Here is a 20934-nt window from a genome sequence, read left to right as displayed (position 1 = left end):
GTGTGAGGGAGGAAGGAGAGGGAGGAGTCATGCAATGTCAAGCACCTCACCTCGTTGCACCTATTCAAGCATTATAATGCCAATGGCCTGACCCAATATCCTGCATAATCACTACTACTGCTACTCAAAATAATATATCAGCATATATGTCCTCCCTCAAGTAACCAGAAAGCTTTGATGTACCAACCTACCATGCATGTATCTCTGGTGTGTCTTCATCATGAGGAAGGTGATAAGGCAGAAGAGCTGCAAGATAATGCACTGCCACTTAGTTACTCCACCCAGATCAAGTTTTCACACCTTACAACCCTAGGAAATGTAGGCCACCTCCAGGGAGACAACATTCAGTAAACTACTGATCACACAACTGGGCCCTGCCACACCCTTGTTCCTCCCACAACCCATTTAAACAGTCCTCCTTTGGTGTCCTCATCAAAGAACATGCAAAGTGAAGCACCTCACATCTTTGTACCTATTCAAGCATCATAAGGCCAATGGCCTGACCCGTTATCCTGCATTTCACCTGAAAACTAATCACTACTACTGCTACTCAAAAAAAGGTATCAGCATGTATGTTCTCCATCCACTGCCCATCCCCACTCTCACTAGTGTTTGAATAGCCATACTATAGCCATAACTAGTACAATTTCCAAACAACTTCTAAAGATAAGAAATGTTCACTGGAAATGTACCAATTGAAATTAACTTTCCCTGTAGCATCGCAGAATCCATGAATTAAAACAAATACAATAAATGACATTTGCCAACATCAAAACCAAGTTGGCATTTATCAGCTGCACTCCATTATAAGACTTGTCATATTTATGGCCACATTCAAAATCATTTACAAATCTAGCACAAAAGTACCTACAAATATGGGATCAGATTGAAGAGCTTGCTATCCACCTTCAAAGCACAGCAGCAATTTTTTTTCATGGGTAGAGGTATGCTGCTTGTTTAATGATAGACATTTATATGCACCCCTATTCATTTTACATCTCCCTATGTAGTATAATTGTGTACCAAAATATGACATTACATAGCATGGAACCCAAATATGTGCCTGACCTTCTAAAGCACACCATTGCCAAGCAAATTGTGAAACTGCCAAATATGGCTGATGACTATTATTCCTAAATGACTACCAACAATTAGATGGGAGTGGAAATATTGCAGTATACAAGATTGCCCCATGCAGACGTGTCCTCTTACTGTTTGAGTAATGCAGGATGCTATTCAGCAGCTCATATAACGTAAATAAGATAAAAAAAAGTATAGTTTCACTAGGTGGGTGTTAATTTTGTCAGGTTGTGATATATCTGTTGTTGGTACAGTACATTCTTTGAATGATACGCCTAAATGAAAAGTGAGCTAATTTTATACACCACAGAAACCATTTCTTCCATAACCTAACAATTAATGATAAAGCATGCATATATTAAGAGACATATATGCATAGACCATGTCATTTGCATTGCAAGCTCATACCCAAATAGAAAGAGTCAAACACACTTTATACATTACTGCATAAAAGCTGAAATGCAAACTATAAGATCATATCCACTTAGCCACTATGAATTCACCTTCTTCCCTTTGCTTCTTAATTTCTCAGAAACCATTTACCCGGTGTATTTTGCCTGAAATGCCAAAAAGCTTTAATAATACCTGGCATACTCTATCCATACCTTCACAGTACAATTCCCAAACCACTTCTCAAGAGAAGAAATGTTCACTCCAAACTTATCAATTCAAATTAACGTTCCCAGTAAGCTAACAGAATCCACAAATCTCCACAAATAAGCAACATTGTCGAACATCATAACCAAGTTAGCATTCATCAGGTGCACTGACTTATAAAGCCTCTCAAATTTAAAGGCACATTCAAACACTTCCACACTTCTCACACAGTACAAAAATCACCAATACAGAAAACACCTTAACATCCCACTGTACAGCACATACACAGCTGCATTATTTGTCAAGGGTAGAGTTATGCTGTTTGGTTGACACTAGGGTTTCATATGCACCCCCATTCAATTCACATCTTCCAATGACAGTGAGAAACAACTTTTAATTGCAAATATCTGTTGTCACATATAACCATAGCATAACATGTAATACTGATTCATCACACTCCTAAAAACACTGAACTAAAATATAGAAATTCCTACTTTCCAAACAATACTTATAAAATTCACTAAATCAGACGCCTAGACATACTGAATTTATCTTACAAATACAACAATTTATAATACACAGAACATATAGAAAAACTCACACTCACCTTCAGCTGCTCCAAATAATGAATATATCTTCACAATAGCCAAACACAGAACGTGTGCACACTCTGAATTCTCCAATCAGAATGACAACATTTCACAAAAAGGTCACTTTCATAGTTTTCTGAAATCAATAGCACAAAAAGAGGACTATAGAAAGTAAACAAGTAAAATGCCCAACACATTTGTATTACTACCTATAACAGTCAATAGACCCCAACACAATCATTCCAAAGAATACTTTGTAGAACATGTACAAACACAATTAAATAAAACAATTATTTTTTCTTAATTTGACAAATTACATAACCGCAGCTATAGACCCAAGTTACACAGCGAGGGCCCTCGTATAGATGCGGGCACACGTACATTTTTCAAATGCACTGGAAAACACATATTGCAAAGGTTTCACATTTAAATAACACATGCCATGAGGTGAGAACATCCAAACAGAAACACATGTAAAAATATGTGCTAAAACATCAATGAAATAATATGATCACTGCAGCAAAATACAAACACGCATAACCGTGGGTACAATGAGCAGGTTCATGCCCATGGCTACCAAAACCTGCCACAAAGTACGACATACAATTGGAGCATTCATAGCCGCAGATCGAGTTCCCGTAACAACTTTACAGATTCAAAAACACATATTAACAAGGTGTAACAATTCAAACAACATAAGGGTAGAAATGGGGCCATAGAGTCAACAACACATGTAAAATTGTGTACTGTAAAATCAATGAAACAACATAATCAATGCACAGAAATTGGAATCGCCGTACCCGGCTAAGGTGATAGTCATAAACACGACAACACCTGCCAAAAATAAACAACGTCCCATTGGCTTACTTGTACCTGTGGCTATAATCCATCTGACAGGGCATGACATTTAATTTGCTGTTGTAACTATGGGTATTTTTTAAAAAAGGCATCAAAAATATTTTCCTTTTCCAATATAATTTAAAAAGTTCTCTGGGTGGCTCTTAAAAGAGCCTTTGCATTCTTTTACCAATATATTACCAAAACATATCTTTTCAATCAGAGAAATACTCTTCACCTCTATTGCAATTAAAGAAATCGTGGATCATTTCTCTGTGCTCTTTCTTTAGATGATTAATTAATGTTCTTTTCCCAAAGAGAAAAAAACCTGTGCTCACTGTCAAAAACATTTCTCCACAATTGCAGCATAAACCTTAATATTATAGAACCACAAACACATTGTAAGACAATGTTTTGACAACACATCACCTATGTCCTCAATATCGCTATGAACCCCATTCTCAAATACTCCACAGTCTTCTGAACAATGAAAATCCTCTCCTTCTGAAATTGGCTGCATGTTTGAAATATCCATTCAAACAATAAATATACCCCAGAAATAGCACAGTGTCCTAAAACTACACCTTCTTCTCAAGCAATAGAAATGTACTATGTTGAAACATTCTTAATACAATTATACAATATAATCTACAGTTGTATTGGCATATATAAACATCACTCAAAATATACATTCTCTGATAGGTTCAACAATTCAACAGCATCTGAGGTACTTGACATCCTATTGGCAGCCACCCACTACACAGACAATGAACAACTAATCAGAAAGTAAATACAAACATTCCATTGTCTCTCCTCATGCACTCTTCCTCCATTGCTAATTCTAATATCTGAAGTGACAAGCAGCATTTCCTTCAGCCACACTAAAATGGAAAACTACATACAATGGTTGGAGACAATTATCCTACAGAGGAAGATATTAAAAAAGAAGACGCTATGGCTAGAATCGATCCAGACGCTCATGCAGTAGCGATAACGATCAATGCCCAAAAGGCCTTCGACATGGTTGCCTGGAATTACCTATTTGCAACTCTACAGAGGATTGTATTTGGCCCTAACATGCTGAGCTACATAAAACTCCTATACACATACCCACTGGCAAGGGTTCTAGTTAATGCGCACAAGTCTGCTGTATTTCAACTTGAGAAGGGAACCCAACAAGGCTGAACTTTCTCTCCTATCCTTTTTGCCCTAGCCATCGAACCTATGGATGAATTTGTCAGGATACACCACAGGCACCCCAGCCTGCATATAGGCACCCCACCCGAGATTATCTCCCTATATGCGGATGACGTTATACTTTACATAAATGACCCCTCTACCAACCCGGTTCCAACACTAGCAGACATCACCCAAATAGGTGCCCTTTCGGGCTTTACAATTAATTTCACAAAATGCGAAATATTCCCCCTCACAGACATAATCCCAGACTGCCGTGGAACCACCTTGCTACCATGGTCCACAGATCATATCAAATCCTTGGGGTTGACGACGGTATCGCGATCTCACTCCACTATGACACTCCACAACTATACCTCACTCAGTTCATACAAAAACGCCAAAATCCTAACCCGGAAATCTCTCCCGCTCTCCCCTGCTGCCAAGCTATCACTAATCAAAATGATAATACTCCCCAAGATACTATACACTTTCACCAATGTCCCAATATGGCCTGCAAAACCATACTTTTCCAAACTACATGACACATTTGCACAGTTCCTCTGGCACTCGGGGGCAGTCCGCAAGAAATGGCTCGACATGACGCACCCGTACGACAAGGGAGGCTTTGCTGTTCCCAATTTAGAACTATACTGGATAGCCACTCAGGCTCAATTTGCCATATTCTGGTACTCTGTGTCATCCCCCCCTCCACACATGAAACTTGAGAACTTAGCTGCACCGGACTCTGACTTGAAAACACTTATACTAGATCTCCACTACAAGAATGACTGTCCCTTTGACCTGGTGGCTTCCACATTGCAAGCATGGCACCTACTATTCGCCCACACCCACATTGACAGTCCCTACTATCAACGGCTCCCCTTATGGAAAATCCCAGCACTAACACCTACATGGGACATTGTGATCCAGTCAAGATGGGAACGCCTGGGCTATTCCACTCTAGAGGCTATTTTCCCTGAGGGAAGTTTCATCACACCTTCCACATGGAAACAGGATCATGAGAACACAGGGGTCGATCATCTCCAATACTACAGGCTGCGAGCAGCAGTATCCATTAGGAGGCCCTCCTACCCAGAGCAACCCCAGGAGGCTGCCCCCCTAGCCTGTATCATAAATCCAGGGGACTTCAGACACATCCTTTCCACATTATATAAAGTCTTGACAGACACCAGCCCTCTCCCCCATGCGCCCGTGAGGGATGGTCACGGGAACTAGGCTTCAACCTCACAGACGACCAATGGTCCCACATGTGTAGCCATACACAGAAAGTGTTGATACATTTCTGTTTCAAATTCATGCAGTACAAACTCCTGAATAGACTCTACTACACCCCTGTGAAGCTGTCTAGGATGTCCTACTCACAACCCCAAACCTGCCCAAGATGCCAAGCATCCCCTGCAGATCACTTACACATGTTCTGGTCATGCCTGCGGATAAGACACTACTGGGCCCAAATCACAAACGTAATCTCTAAGATGATGGTCACTTTAGTTGAGAACAGCCCCCTGGGAACATTCTTTGGGAACTGGCCGAGTATCCGCAGCAAACCCCACCCGGCTTTTTTGTCCATAGCATGCATGATTGCTAAGAGGGCCATCCTACTGAGATGGAAGGACAAGAACCCTCCAACCGCTAAAGAATGCCTGATGACTCTGACATGGGCTCAAGAGTGTGAGGACCTATATATCTCCACCCTACCTCCTTGGTATAAGCCCCGGGACATCTAGGTGACTTTTCGCTGCTACCTCAGTGATCCAAATATACCCAAACCCAAGTGAAACGTGCCACCTCTGACCTCTATATGCTTTCCAGGATTGATTGTCTAAGTCTACTTCATGCATCCTCATGATACCTTTAAAGCATGTATTGTATTATTTTCACACTGTATAAAATGTACTTGCCCTGTCCTGTAACCTGTCCGCCAGATATAAATAAAGTGTCCAAAAAAAAAGAAGACGCCGAAGAACATGAACCAGTAGAAAATACACCAAATTCAGGATTTTGTAAGTCCATTCTTTATATGTATGTAAAATGAGACTAACAATAATATCTTAAGGAACAAATATCAGTCACGAAATAGATATACTTGATCTACATACAATCAAATGTCTATGCAACCAACACAATTTTTTTTAAAGTGTATTATATCTTCAATTGATAAAAAATATTTCAAATATTTTCAAACAGATGATGAAGTCATGAAAGTATCAAGAAGAATCAAACAAGAAGCACCACAACAAATACCCACAAAACTAATCAAGGATGCATTAATAGAATTAAAACAACTACTAACTAAAATTCAAAAAGAAATACGACAAATGAAAAAGGACATTGAAAATTTAAGACAAATCATGGACAGTAAATTATCCAGATTATGTGGCTAAAGAAGATGAGGTATCATGTGTTCCAAATAAAAGAAAAAGAAAACCCACAACCACATCCCCCCAAATAAACCTGTTTTAAAAAATCTTGGTTTGCATATTTTTTTTCTGTTTTCAAATATGCACACTTATATGTATTAGCAATGAATAAAAAGTATTTCAAATGCCACAATAACTGTTTACAAACAGTAAACTCAATATTGCCCACATGTAAATATTTTTGTCTAAATTTTCCATAGCCACGGCTACCAGCACATGGAGTTGGTTTGATAGCCGCGGACAAAGAACCCCAGTCGTTGATACCTCTAGATGCGATCATGAATATAACAATGGCGCCCCGTTTATACTATCCGACATAGGATTGTGCGTGTTTTTTAAGCAACTGAGTATAGAATATGAATATCAAATGACACAGTAAAAAGAGTTATGTAAAATACATAATAACTCATCCACCAGCTAGAGTTCATTGACTTTCTTTCTAGCTGTGGTTACAATATAAACATTTTGTGGGCAAGTCACATCGATTTTTCTTATAAATATGTAAATAAAAGATCATTTTTTTTAAAGGACTCTTTGCGGTAGAAACAGCATACTTCATTGTAAATGGACAAATATAGCCATGGGGTTGGTCTATGACCCTCCCCAGTGGTTGCTGCAGTAAACCGCACCTCCAATATTCAACAACCCATATGGCTGTACCGTAGCCATGGTTATTCATCTATGTTAAAAAAATTATAATAAACCTTCTATCTGAAAAAAAGAAAACATAATCAGTTAAAGAACACACACACTTTAAGAAACAAAATTTAATATACACGTGTTTATGACCCTCATATCTTGTATGCATTGCATCACATGCACTATACAAGATACAAAATGTGTGCATGCAACACTGTTGTTCTATTTTCACATGCTAATCATTGGAATTTTGGGGGAAAAATCAACTTGGATAAAAAGTTATACAATAATATTCAAAAGTAAATAAAGAAAATGCCACTACAATAAACAAACAGGGATATCTAAACTGGGTAAGAATAAACAAAGGATGTTATACTGGGTGGTTGTAGGATAGAGGATGGGGAAGACTAAGTAAGCTTGCAGAACAAGTGAGAAAAGGGTGGGATAAGTAAACTTAGAGAACATGGGATAGAAAACAATCAAACAGATAGAAACACAAGTATTTAAAAAAAACATTTCATGTTTTGTAGCAAAAAAAGAAATGGAGAAAGTTCAATGCACATTGTGCAAAAAAACAACAAGACGTGGACCTTCAAATGTTTCTAGCTGTTCTGCCCCATACTAGGCTGCAGACTTTTTTGACCTACATGTGGTCTCCCCTCATCACCCGAGCTGTTAACGATGGTTGTGCAGAATCAACCTACACTATTATATAAGGTGCTGCCACCCACCATGAGATTCTTAAAACACCTGCAGGACTGGAGCACTCCATTTGAAAAATCATCAGAAATGCTAAAAAGGTTCACAGCGGGGTCTTCTTATGAACTGACTACAGAAGTACTGTTCCCATCTCCAGCAGTACCACTATGTTTTGAATATCGGTTGGCATTTCACAGAAGTTAACTTTACAACATATAAAGTACACTGGGATCATGAGAACGATGCACCCACAACAAAATACAAAAATAAAAAATAACTAAAATTAACTTTTAAAACACCATCAATTGTACTACCTCACAAAAAACTCAAAGCAATTAAGAGTACTCCATAGCTGAAAGTGAATTAAAATTACAACAAATAAAATCAATTAAACCTTCAACATCACTAACATGAATATAAAAACGAAATGTCTGCATTAAAATGCTACTGATTGACAAATCTAATTGTATAGGTAGGTCCATGTTAGTGAAAGTAAAAAAATATATTAGAAAATACTTGCTACACAATCAGAGCAGATGAAAAAAAATGATAATAAATACCACCTGATAGCAGTGCTTAATAAAATTAACACACACAACAATGCAAATAAACCTTCAAATATATAAATATTCATTAACACTTACTTTCACATCAGCCACACTCCTGTCATGTCCACAGTGAGAGTTCTGGAATCAAAAGTATAAAATTTCAGACAATGGTGGCATTGATACTTTCCAAAATAAATACCAAAAAAGAGGATTCTGTACCAATAAAACTACTAAAGTGGATGACACATTTTCACCACAACCAATCACAAACAGCTACACAAATAGAGCAGTAACAACAACCAATAAAAAACAATGAAAGGCACAGAAATCTTCTTCTTTCCCTGCCCAGCCTCTTTCATAGCCAAGGCTGTTCAACACGGCTGCAGATGTTGCTTTGTATCCACGGCTACATGTACATTTTTCAGAAAGCCGAAAACCAAATTAAACCGGCCTTCAAACCTTCAAATGATATAAGAGAACACCTAAGCAGATAAAATAATAAACACAAATAACATTCTGTCCTGTATTATCTCCTGAAAAATTTGATCATTTCACACTTATAGTGTATAGACACGGCTTTAATTATAACCGCATCTAAGCGTACAACCAGTAAAATGATGAAAAGCATTGTGGTTATGGAAAAGCCCTTCATGGCTTTCAAACTAAAAATATAAAATAAACATATTAAAAACAGTTTTTCCACACCCCCAAACTCTAAACATCAAACAAGTGTGCCTAACATGCCTACCAGCCCTTCTAAACTCCCCATAGTCCTCCTCAACTCCCCTGGTCTCTCGCAATCCCCCTAAACACTCAATGCATCTATGATGCTATTCCAGCCAAAATGTTGGATAGCAATGGCTACCACACAACCACAAACACACAATTTACCATTTGCCAGAATAAAGCCGTGGCTGCTCCGGATACCACACCTACCCATGGGTACCAATGCTGCCCACTGAGTGGTTGCTGGATAGCGGTGGATAATTGCAACAGTACCATCAACCAATTACAAACGGGAAAACAAACACGCCATACATACTCTTCTCATACAAACTACTAGAAATTCATGGCTGGTTTGAAAACTGTGTGGCTGATCGGAGATAGTTGGCTGTTTTGGTTTCTAAATTTTTGAGAGAAACTAAATATTAACATGGACCTATGTTTGAGAGATTTTACAATTAAATGGTTTGGATTGTGGGGAAAGGGTTGGTTCCAGATTTTCCAAAATTGTTAAGTCTAAGAAAACAGAGCACCAAGACGCCATACTAATTAATTGTGGACGCAATGATTTGGGGAATGTATGAGGTTTGTCCCTTACTTTAATGATGAAACAAGACATGGGAAGACCACAACCAATTATGGATTTCAAACAACAACATACAGTTCTACATGGCCAATTAATATAATCATGATGGAGTACAACTAACCGATAAAGAGAATTCTGTGTTCCTTCATAACATCAAAACAGTACTCCAAATGTTCTAAAATTCTACACTCATTGTGCACCAAAACAGTCCATTTAAGGAATAATTATCACATATAAATACACAAATACAATAAAATAATAACCAAAACATTTATTTTTATAATACCCATGGCAACAGTTCATTGAATTTTATTATAACTGCAGTTATACATTGTTAGTTAACACACGCTGTTTCTGTGATGCAGTTTTCTTTGAGATGTCAGCTATTCGAGTCTATAGACGAGGCTACAGAAAGCTTTGTGTTGTAAACTCAGTCCCTAGACCCCCTCCAACTCCCACATTTCATTTGGTATCCTGCTTTGGAGGTAGTTGTTTCCTGTCACCTGCAATTGAAAAAAGTGCAGGAATACAAGAACCAGAATCCTTAGGGACATCAATGTGAATTAACCTGAAACACCTGAAAAGGAAATGTAACTAGACACGCCTGAAAAGGAAAAGAAACACAGCCTCCCTGATGATTGATGGAGTCAAGAAAACGTTTGGAGGAGAAGACAATTTGTTGCTACAGCAGGAAAACTTGACTGGGAACCAGAGTGCCCGTCTTGCCATCATTCTTAACATTGTGTAATTTTGTGCAGTGCAGAGTCGGCATCCACAAGCAGTTACCAACCAGCACAGGCCCACATTGGGCAGTGTGAGCAGTCAACACCCCCACTCACAATCGAAGAGCAAGACCATAAATAATGAATTTGATGACAATACTGAATTCTGGACTCTGGAGCAGAAAAGGAAGCGTGGAAATACAACAGGTCATAAACAACATCCCAGCACAGGAGATGATAACCGACCAATTTATAGACAGAGACAACCTAAATATCCGTCTCCAAGGAGGCATGTCCGCATAAGAGAGGGTGATACCGCCCTAAGAGCATCTAATAGAGAACAGGAAACTTACACTAAAATTCCTCCTATTAAAAAAGGCAGATGGCCTAATCTGGTCAGTGACCAATAGACATGCTGATGATCCTTATCCCAATAGATCCACTATCATTGCTGAATTTAGAACTATACATACTTTAAAAGCAATTGGATCTCATGACAATCAATACATCCACATTATCAACAGCGAGAAGATGAACATAGTGATCCTGACGATTCACCCTATGATCATCTCATCAAAGAGTTAATCTGGAATGTGAAGGACAAACTAAAACAAAGAGGCTTCAACCGTGGATATAAAGAATACCGAATTAGCATATGAAGCCAACAAATTAACCAATCAATCTGATATGGCTCTTCTGAGCACCCGTGAAGACCTGCTCTCAATTCTTGACACTAACACCCCCTCTATCCTCATTCACCTTGACTTCTCCTCTGCCTTCGACATGGTTAACCACGACATCCTGATCGCACGTCTCAGTAACACCCTGGGAATCACAGGTCAGGCTCTGGCATGGTTAACCTCCCTCCTCTCCAGCCACCTATCCAGGTGGAACTCTGAGCCTTTAACTCGACTATAACTCTCTCAACCTGTGGCGTTCTCCAAGGATCTAACCTATCCTTCTGGTTCTTCAATGCCTATATGGCTGCCCTAGCACACCTGATCGCCACTTTCACCTCTAATTTCCAGTGCTACGCGGATGACACTCAGCTATCTTTCAGGCTACCCTCAGCCTCCCCCTCACTCATATCTGATTGTCTGTCCCCTATTCAGTATTGGTTTGCTGCAACCGACCTCTGCCTCAATGCCACTAACACTGAGATTGTTCGCATTGAGATCCCTGCTCCTGCTTTTCCACTTTCGTTCTGGCTGGCTTCCCTTGGCCCTGCGCCCGCAAACACCTGCAAAGCAAGAAACCTTGGGGTGATCTTCACCTCCACTCTCTCCTTCTCCTCTCACATTTCGGACATCTCTTAAAAGTCTAACTATCAGCTACACCTCCTCAGGGGTACTCTACCGTTTCTCACTTTACCCCAAAGGCTCACTGTCTCCAGAGCCCTGGTTCTCTCCATGGCGGACTATTGCAACAGCCACCTCCTGATCCTCCCTTCTTCTGCTCTGCGCCCTCTGCAACTCATCCAGAACTGAACCGTGTTCGGGAGAATTCTCATTCTATGGCTAATTTCCCTTACATATAGAGTCCCCCAGCAGCGTTGCTGGATTTGAAGGGTTTGTTTTTTTCTCCTGCTAAGAGTGAGACTCTCTTATCCCACTCGTAGACATATTTGCTATGTGTGTTCTAGGCTATTTTTGTGTTTAATGTCTATGGGGTTTTTCTCACCTCCATAGGATCCATATTTATTCACATGTGTTACACAGCACCCTCCGTGCAGTGACACAGGGGTGTCGTAGCGACCCCCAAACATAGACTCCATACCCTGGGACTGACTACTGTCTCCCAGGGCATGTAAAGTCCCAATTGGCATTACTAGTAAATTTTTATTAACTAAACCAGTACAACCCATCTTACTATGGAGGTACTGAAAAGGGTTAATAGTTTTTCCCTTATGTTCATTTTTGAGAGGGTACCGTACAGTCCCTCTCTCAAAAGTTTCTGGCTGGTGGCAGTGGTTACTACTGTAAATGTTCAACCGCAAATATTTTCCTATGGGATTTTCCCATGGTTCGGGGCTACCACATTTTCTGACAGCCTCTAACATACCGCCGGTGTATTTTAATATTAACTTTACTCCGGTAGGTTTTATTTGCCAGAACTTTAATATAACTTCTTTCTCGTGTCTTTCTCTAAATTCCTAACCCAGGTTGGGTATCCTTTATTCGTCCTTTTGGCAGGATTCTGCCAAGAAGCCCTCCTTTCAGGGCAACTGAGTCTGGGTTGGGTCCATTGTGTCGGAGACAGCATCCCATGTCGCACTCTATCCTGATAGGCTGGAGGGTCTCCCGCCAAGATGACCACTCCACTGTGTGAGTGACAGTTAGGCTGTATGAATGGGGCTCCTTTTGCATAAAAGCAGGGTCCTGAGAACTGGAAGAGCAAGATGTCGCCACTGGAACTAAGAAGTCAAAGAGAAGAGAAGCCAAAGACATCTGCAACGACTGAACCACCGGTGAAGCCCTGCTGGAGCGTCTCACCACCTTTCTCCACACGACGAGAGAACATCTTCATCTGAAAGAGCCTTCTTCCCTTGAGCTGGTGGGGCCAACCAGTTTGCCAATCACCTTCCCAGACCTGCCTTGGTCGAATCGCCAGTACCCTGTACTCGGAGGCCGGATAGCCAGGCACCAGTCCACCCAGACATCGATTTAAAGGAGCATACCTTTTATTCGTCGGGGGAGCACCGCGGCTGGTTTCATCCCTGGGTAGTGCAGTAACTCGAACATTCCTCCACGCCGAGAGCCTCTCTTCCTCTGCTGGATCCCCGAACTGCAGGAACTACCAGGAACAACCACCACCGCAGGAGCCACTTCTTCATTTTAAAGGTACATTGTTCCACCAGGCCACCCTCTCTGCGTGGTAGGACTAAAGGTGTTTTAAATCCTTTAACTACCAGTTGGGTTGGCCACCCCTCTCTCTTAACTTTGTCGTTCACCTTCTGCATCCACCTCTACAAAATCGTTAATCAAAGACTTGACTGCAGCTACAGGAACATTTTGCTCCTGGGCCCTTGCCCTGTACCACTGACTCTGGCACAGGCCTACTGACTCTGGCTAAATTTGTTAGAACTGCCTTCTCTAAATTGCTTCTCAACTAGAACTGTGTTGGTGCAGCTACTTCTTATAACCACCCTTTCTTTCTCACTTTTTAACCTTGTGAAGTGCCATTTTGCTCAGTTTACATTTAAGTATTACCTATACTGATGTACTGCCTTGCTTACTCTGGTCCACAAACTGATGGGAAGTGTTGCTAGGGTGTGTAAGAAGATCTTTCTGTATAACTTGTGCTTTCCCTCCCTAGTGAGAAATTGCTAGAGGGCCAATTGTGCTTGGTTTTCACTGTGCCGTTTTGCTCAGTTTTCACTCTTGCTCAAACTTGTCTACAATTTAACTAGGGAGTTGTGTATACTTTCTTTGACCAGATTTAACTTACTTAAGAACTGTGATAGATGTGTTTAAATAGAAGTGTAAAATAGATATATATTCTTTTTACTACAAAGTTTTGGTCAGTGTTTCCTTGTTCCATAGTACCGAAGGCCTATTGTGTAAACCCTCAATACTGCTCATCCCCTCTTGAGCTAAGTCTCACTGCTCAGCCACAGATACCAACTAAATCTTTGTGGTACAAACTGATACCAAAGGTGATTTATTGCTCTCAGCTGTAGTCTTAATCTTCTGTGGTGCTCTCTAAGGGAACTACACAGGATTCTGCCTAACAGTGGTGTACAGCGGTGAGGATAAAAGTATTGGATTTACATTCTAGAGTTCTGCTAGTACCTTGGTTCAAAAAACCACAAGGCTAACTATCACAAAAGGTTTATTTTAAACAAAGTCAAAAATATGGAAAGTTACAGCCAGGAGACCCCCTTACTAATAATGCTGATTATTTAAGGGATCTTTGTAGAAAGAAAAGTCTTCCTGTCAAAGGCAAGAAATTAGAAATGATTGATAGACTGTTAGAGAAACAAAGTCTGGATAGTGGTGCTGTAGTGTCCACTACCCCTGCAAATGTAGCAAACAGTGAGGAGGATAATGTTGAAAATGTTATTGTTGAAACAGATGAGGAAGAGGAGGATAACAATGTCACCCCCTCTGAGCCTCTGCCTGCTCAAAGGCCTCAACCTGTGGCTGCTGGACCTTTACAAGGTCCCACATTAAGTCTTGAATTTATCTCCCTAGAAAAAATGAGACTTGAACTAGAATTCAAAAGAATTAGTGCCCAAAGTGAACAGAGACATCAAGAACTAAGGCTCAAAGAAATGGAGCTCAATCATGAGCTTGGGATGAATAAATTGTCTTTGAAAAATGCTTCTCTCGCCGAATCCTCTAGATCTTCCAGTCCAAAAAGACCCCTGATGCCTAAAGAGACTGTGGGTATGTATGAACCTAAGTTCATGGGCTCCAGGATATCACAGGTAATCAGTTGATCCCCTGGTTATTCTCTAGTCTCCCCCCTGTTGCATTGGATGTGGTAATGAAGTTGGGGAGGTGGATAGGATGGATTATGAATGTGTAAAGCTAGCTTTAATAGCTAGATTTGGGAAGGCTCCTTCCCAGTACCTTAAGAGGTTTAGGACCCTCAAAAAGCATGATAGTACCACTTGGGCTACTTGGGTGAATGAGTGTTTGAAGAATTTAGAGGGATGGATTAAGGGTTATAGAGTTAACACTTATGAAGGAATGAGAACTCTTGTAATGATGGAGTCTATCTATGATGCCTGCTCTCCTGAGCTCAGACAGCACTTGGCTGATTCAAAAGAACTAGATTCTAAGAAGCTAGCTATAGCTGCTGACATGTGGGTTGCCAACAGGGCCACTCACAAGGATTCAGGGGTAACTCAGAAAAAGGATGAGGGAAAGCCACCCAAGAAAGACAACAAAGAGAATTCAAATAATTCCAATTCCAAAGAGGCCCCCAAACACAATTCTAAGGGTAAGCCACCAGGGAAACCTAATCAGACTAGTGTACCTACTGGTCCCAGACCAGAAGGAGGTCAGAACAAGCCACCATTCATAAAGACATTTGGAAAATGTTATGTTTGTGGCTCTACTGATCCTGTGAAAGGGGATCCCAGATGTAAGGGTAAACCTTCAGGGGTCCACACTGTCTCCTTAGCCTTTGCTCCAGAGGAGGAAGTGCATATGGCCAGTCGACACTTTCAACTACTAGCTGAAGACCCCATTGGAGTCTCAGCCAATGTATCTTTAGTTTTGCTTGGGTTGTGGGAACAACAGAAATTAGATGTGTATAATTCGATCCCTCCTAATACTAAAGAGTATTATAAAGACAGTGTCCTAGTCAATGATCAGGAGACCCCTGACATTAGAGACACTGGGGCCAGCATAGCTGTGGTGGACACATCTTTTTTCAACGTGGAGGATGTTGCTAAGGCACCCAAACGCCTCACCAAGTTAGCTGGAGGGCCTGTGCAGATGCTTCCCCAATTACCAGCTCTCATCCAGTGCAATGACATGACTGTCAGGAGACCTGTGAGTGTGCAATCTGAAGTACCATGAAAGGTGCTGTTGGGTAATGATCTGAAACACCTGGGAGTAGTGTCAAGTACTCCCAGACCTTCTAGTAAGAGATTACAGGAGCTTACCAGACCTGCAAGGGAGAGGACCTTGAGGGGCCTTCCTGAGGAGATGATAGAAAAAGAAATCACTCCTACACCACTGGAGCTACTAACTGCTATTTCAAAACAACCAGAAGCAAAGGGGAAACCCAAGACTTCAAAGACGGAACGAGCAGGAAGCACTCCAGTGCTGTCAACCAGGAAATCTCCTAGGTTGTCAAATATCACACCTGTGATGTCTCCTCCAGCCGAGGCTGAGAGTGAGGTACAACCCTGTGTGGTTAAACTAGAGCCTGAAGATTCAGATCTAATAGGAGGCCAGGAACGCATTGGAGATCTAGTCCTTGTGGACCATCCTGAGCTGCAGTGTTTACTGGCAGAAGGTGGCCCCAACAGGTCAGACTTCAGTAGGGGGCAAAGAGAATGTCCAACTCTGGAAGGTCTTCGCCACCAGGCAGCTTCTCAGCTTGAAGGGCAAGAGCCTGGGAAGTATAGGTTACACTGGGAAGATGGCCTCTTCTATAGTGAATCGACAGAGTCAATCCCTGGAGACTACAAAAGACTTGTAGTGCCCCAAGAAAACAGACACTCCAAATCTTGCAACTAGCCCACGAGATACCCTTGGCTGGTCACTTGAGTTTCAAGAAGACCAAGGAAAGGCTCTTTCTACTTTTATTGGCCTAAAATGGGGTCTGAGGTAGATAGGTATTGCAAGAGTTGCCACACTTGCCATACTTCTGGTAAAAGTGGTTCCAAGAACATGGCACCTTTAGTGCCTCTCCCTGTGGTGGGAGTACCATTTGAGAGGGTAGGAATCGACATTGTTGGTCCCCTTGATCCTCCAACCTCTTCAGGCAACAGGCTTATACCTGTTGTAGTAGACCATGCTACTAGGTACCCTGAAGCAATTCCTATGAGGACTATTACAGCTCAGGCTGTATCTAAGGCCCTCCTTGGTATTTTACCAGGGTTGGGTTTCCTAAGGAGGTAATATCCGACAGGGGTCAAATTGTATGTCCCACTACATGAACGCCATGTGGAAAAACTGTGGAGTTACCTACACATTCTCAACAGTATACCACCCTCAGACAAATGGATTGGTAGAAAGGTTTAACAAAACCATGAAGAGCATGATAGGAGCTTTAGATGATCCCCTTAAGAAAAAGTGGGATCTCCTACTGCCATGCCTTCTCTTTGCATATAGAGAAGTCCCTCAGGAGGGAGTGGGTTACAGTCCCTTTTTTAACTTCACTATGCCATCCGGTCAGAGGTCCATTGGCCCTGATCAAAGAGGGGTTGGGGAGTGCTCCTTCCCCCACACCAGTCAGAGTCACTGACTATGTGATAGGTCTCCGGAGGAGAATGTCACACTTGATGGCTGAGGCAAGTGATAACTTGAAAGCAGGTCAGGCTCTGGTTAAGCTTTGGCATGACCAGAAGGCCAACATGGTTGAGTTCACTCAAGACCAGCTAGTTCTTGTTATGGTCCCAACAAGGCAGAAGGCCTTGCAGGACAAATGGATGGGACCCTTCAAGGTTGTGGGAAAACTTGGAGAGGTGAACTATCTGGTGGATTTAGGCAATCCTAAGGAGGCTCCTAGAGTCTTTCACACCCACCGTCTAAAAGCATATGTCTCGAGACCAGAACTGGGAGCTTTGCTTCTAGCTTCATCTCAAGAGGAGGAGGAGCGTGAACCTCTACCTGACATCCTCAGAGGCAAGCCTTTAGAAGAGAAAATAGAAGGAGTTAATCTCTCTTCTAATCTGACACCTGAGCAACAGGAGGAGTGCAAAGTTGTGTTAAATCTATTTGCTCCTCTGTTTTCCCTAGCACCAGGCTTGACCCCTTGGGGCCAGCATGATATCCATACTGGTGACTGTTAACCTGTCAAAGCAGGGGTTACAGGATGTCAGAAAATGTAAGAACCCACATCAAAGGAGAGGTCAACAATATGCTTGATCTCGGGGTAATAGAGCCCTCAACTAGTCCATGGTCTAGCCCAGTTGTGTTAGTACCAAAGGCAGGATCCAAGGAGTTGGGGTTCTGTGTGGACTTTAGAGCTCTAAATGCAGTCACAAAGACTGATGCCCATCCTTTGCCAAGGACAGATGAGCTGGTGGATAGACTTAGTTCAGCCAAGTTCCTCAGCACATTTGACCTCACGTCAGGCTATTGGCAAATAGCCCTGACTGACCATGCCAAGGAGAAAACTGCATTCTCCACCCCAGTTGGTTTATACCAGTTTAAGATTATGCCTTTTGGATTAAAGAATGCACCTGCTACATTCCAAAGGATGGTTAATCAGGTTCTGAATGGGATGGAGGACTTCTGCATGGCATACTTGGATGACATTGCAGTGTTCAGCCCTACTTGGAAAGAACATGTTGACCACCTAGGATATGTTTTGCAGGCTCTTGAACAGGCCCATATGACCATAAAGGCAAGTAAATGCCAAATTGGTCAGGGTAAAGTGGTCTGCCTTGGGCATGAGGTAGGAGATGGTGAAATAAGGCCTTTGCTCAGAGAGATTGAAGCTGTGCAAAATTGGACAACCCCTTCTACTCAAACCCATGTGAGAGCCTTCCTAGGCCTCACTGGGTATTACAGGAATTTCATTGAGAACTATGGATCCATAGTTTCTCCACTGAATGTAATCTCTTCTCCTAAGTTCCCTAAAAAGATCAAATGGAATGGGGAGTGCAATCAGGCCTTCGAAAGCCTTTGAAAGCGCTTTGTCAAGCTCCAGTTCTCAGAGCTCCTGACTACCACCAACCCTTCATTGTACAAACAGATGCTTCCAATATAGGTATAGGTGCAGTACACAGTCAACTAGATGAGAAAGGTAGGGAGCACCCCATTTGCTTCATCAGTAGGAAACTGACGGAACCTGAAACAATGAGGGCAACTATTGAGAGAGAATGTTTGCCATTGTGTGGGCTTTGAAGAAGTTTGGACCATACTTGTATGGATCTACTTTCATCATTCAAACAGACAACCAACCCTTGAGATGGTTGATGCAAATGAAAGGGGAAAACCCTAAACTGCTAAGATGGTCAATCTGCCTCCAAGGGTTTGATTTTACCATTGAGCACAGGTCAGGATGTCACCACCACAATGCTGATGGTCTCTCTAGGATGTTTATAACCGACTAGAGGTAAGAGACTCATCCAGGAGCGGATTAGATCCTCCTGTCCCTTGGTCTGGGGGTGCAAGTTTATGGGAGAATTCTCATTCTATGGCTAATTTCCCTTACCTATAGAGTCCCCCAACAGCTTTGCTGGATTTGAAGGGTTTGTTTTTTTCTCCTGCTAAGAGTGAGACTCTTTTTCCCACTCTTAGGCATTTTTGCTATACGTGTTCTAGGCTATTTTTGTGTTTAATGTCTATGGGGTTTTTCTCACCTCCATATGAACCATCTTTATTCACATGTGTTACACAGCACCCTCTGTCCAGTGACACAGGGGTGTCGTAGCGACCCCCAAACATAGACTCCATACCCTGGGACTGACTACTGTCTCCCAGGGCATGTAAAGTCCCAATTGACTTTACTAGTCCATTTGTATGAACTAAACCAGTGCAACCCATCTTACTATGGAGGTACTGAAAAGGGTTAATAGTTTTTCCCTTATGTTCATTTTTGAGAGGGTACCGTACAGTCCCTCTCTGAAAAGTTTCTGGCTGGTGGCAGTGGTTACTACCGTAAATATTCAACCGCGAATATTTTCCTATGGGATTTTCCCATTGTTCGAGGCTACCACATTTTCTGACAGCCTCTAACATACTGCCGGTGTATTTTAATATTAACTTTACTGCGGTAGGATTTATTTGCCAGAACTTTAATATAACTTCTTTCTCATGTCTTTCTCTAAACTCCTAACCCAGGTTGGGGATCCTTTGTTCGTCCTTTTGGCGGGCTTCTGCCAAAAAAAGTCTTCCTTTCGGCGCCTCTGAGTCTGGGGTGGGTCCATTGTGTTGGAGGGGGAGTACGACCCCTGGACATAGTTGCCTCAGCAACGCATGTTGCACTCTATCCTGATAGGCTGGAGGGTCTCCCGCCAAGATGACCACTCCACTGTGTGAGTGACAGGTAGGCTGTATGAATGGGGCTCCTTTTGCATAAAAGCAGGGTCCTGAGGACTGGAAGAGCAAGACATCACCACTGGAACTAAGTAGCCGAAGAGGAGAGAAGCCAAAGACATCTGCAATGACTGAACCACCGGTGAATCCTCGCTGCAGCGTCTCACCACTTTTCTCCACACGACGAGAGAAGATCTTCATCAGGAAGAGCCTTCTTCCCTTGAGCTGGTGGGGCCAACCAGTTTGCCAATTGCCTTCCTGGACCTGCCTTGGTCGAATCGCCAGTACCCTGTACTCGGAGGCCGGATAGCCAGGCACCAGTCCACCCGGACTGCGATTTCAAAGGAGCGTACCTTTTATTCGTCGGGCAGCACTGCGGCTGGTTTCATCCCTGGGTAGTGCAGTAACTCGAACCTTCCTCCATGACGAGAGCCTCTCTTCCTCTGCTGGATCCCCCGAACTGCAGGAACTACCAGGAACAACCGCCACCGCAAGAGCCACTTCTTCATTTTAAAGGTACATTGTTCCGCCAGGCTGCCCTCTCTGCGTGGTAGCACTAAAGGTGTTTTAAATCCTTTACCTACCTGTTGGGTTGGCTGCCCCTCTCTCTTAACCTTGTCTTTCA

This window comes from Ambystoma mexicanum, chromosome 7q, assembly GCF_040938575.1.
Source record: "Ambystoma mexicanum isolate Mex_15411 chromosome 7q, UKY_AmexF1_1, whole genome shotgun sequence".
Lineage (NCBI taxonomy): Eukaryota > Metazoa > Chordata > Amphibia > Caudata > Ambystomatidae > Ambystoma > Ambystoma mexicanum.
This window is presented reverse-complemented; position numbering follows the sequence as displayed.